This window comes from Nothobranchius furzeri, chromosome 18 (genome assembly GCF_043380555.1).
Source record: "Nothobranchius furzeri strain GRZ-AD chromosome 18, NfurGRZ-RIMD1, whole genome shotgun sequence".
In the NCBI taxonomy this organism is placed as follows: Eukaryota; Metazoa; Chordata; class Actinopteri; order Cyprinodontiformes; family Nothobranchiidae; genus Nothobranchius; species Nothobranchius furzeri.
Genome location: NC_091758.1, coordinates 45,137,445 through 45,139,850, shown reverse-complemented (window position 1 = coordinate 45,139,850; position 2,406 = coordinate 45,137,445).

Genomic DNA, 2,406 nt, shown 5'->3' with positions numbered 1-2,406 from the left:
TATCCATCCATTATCCATCATCCATCCATCACCCATCCATCCATCATCCATCCATCACCCATCCATCACCCATCCATTATCCATCCATTATCCATCATCCATCCATCACCCATCCATCACCCATCCATTATCCATCCATTATCCATCATCCATCCATTATCCATCATCCATCCATCACCCATCCATCCATCACCCATCCATCATCCATCCATCACCCATCCATTATCCATCCATTATCCATCATCCATCCATCACCCATCCATCCATCACCCATCCATTATCCATCCATTATCCATCATCCATCCATCACCCATCCATCACCCATCCATTATCCATCCATTATCCATCATCCATCCATTATCCATCATCCATCCATTATCCATCACCCATCCATCCATCATCCATCCATCACCCATCCATCCATCACCCATCCATCACCCATCCATTATCCATCCATTATCCATCATCCATCCATCACCCATCCATCCATCACCCATCCATCACCCATCCATTATCCATCCATTATCCATCATCCATCCATCCATCATCTATCCATCACCCATCCATCATCCATCCATTATCCATCCATCATCCATCCATCACCCATCCATCCATCACCCATCCATCCATCATCCATCCACCACCCATCCATTATCCATCATCCACCCATCACCCACCCATCATCCATCCATCACCCATCCATTATCCATCATCCATCCATCCATCAACCATCCATCATCCATCCACCATCCATCCATTATCCATCATCCATCCATCACCCATCCATCATCCATCCATCACCCATCCATCATCCATTGCCCATCCATCCATCCATCCATCTATCCATCCATCACCCATCCATCGCCCATCCATTATCCATCATCCATCCATCCGTCACCCATCCATCATCCATCCATTATCCGTCATCTATCCATTATCCATCATCCTTCCGTTATCCATCATCCATCCATCATCCATTGCCCATCCATCCATCCATCCATCTATCCATCCATCACCCATCCATCACCCATCCATTATCCATCATCCATCCATCCGTCACCCATCCATCATCCATCCATCATCCATCATCCATCCATCATCCATCATCCACCCATCTATCCATAATCCATCCATTATCCATCATCCATCCATCATCCATCATCTATCCATCCATCTATCATCCATCCATCTATCCATCATCCATCCATCCTTCCATTATCCATCTATCCATCCATCATCCATCCATTATCCATCATCCATCCATCATCCATCCATTATCCATCCATCTATCTATCATCCATCCATTATCCATCTATCCATCCATTATCCATCATCCATCCATCATCCATCCATCCATTCATCCATCCATCCATCCATCCATCCATCCATCCATCTATCCATCATCCATCCATCCTTCCATTATCCATCTATCTATCCATCATCCATCCATTATCCATCCTTCCATCCATCCATCCATCCATTATCCATCCATCACCCATCATCCATCCATCCTTCCATTATCCATCTATCTATCCATCATCCATCCATTATCCATCCTTCCATCCATCCATCCATCCATTATCCATCCATCATCCATCATCCATCCATCCATCTATCCTTCAGCTCCAGCTGCCTCAGGTTTGTGGGGCGCCATTTCCAGACGGCTGTTCCAGCTTCCAAAGATGCTCAGTAGGATTGATGTCAGCGCTCATGAGGCCCCTTTAGAATAGTCCAGTGCTTTCCTCTCAGCTGTTGGACGTGGAACACTCCAGTGTTGGAAAACAGAAGGAATGCCCTCCAAACAGAAAGCTTGGTGACCAAATGTGTTTGGTTAGTTAGTCGTGAATCAACAGATCAACTGGATTTGTTCTCCAGAACGTCTGTTCTGTTGGAAAATGGTAGAGCTGCTCTGCTTGTTTGGTGAGTCAACGCTCCACTTGAACGTCCATCGTTTGTGTTTCATCCACTTGGAGGAAACTTGATGTTTGTTCCGTTCTCAAAGGAGAACAAATGGAAACGCTGAAGGAACGTTTTCCAACCAGCAGAAGAAACATCTGCTGAGACGTGGAACAACAGTGACTAGAGCTCTTCCAAACAGCTGATTTTGGTGTTTTACAAAGAGAGTGTGGCTCATGGAAAACACCAGAATTACACACTTATCTGTGCTTTCCTTGGAATTTTACCAGGAGTCTCTGGCTGACTTCTCCGAGATCAGACTTCGGAAAGCTGCTCGTTTTAGTTCCGACAGTCATCCAAAGGTTTTAGTCGTCGCTTTTAACAGAACATCTGAGCTTTAATGTCCTTCAACATGTTCCTATCTGAACCCAGAAGACCCGGTCGTTAGCAGGATCCCGTAAGTTATACAAGTACTGCTCAAACATCATCAGACCGGAGGGGACGCCAATC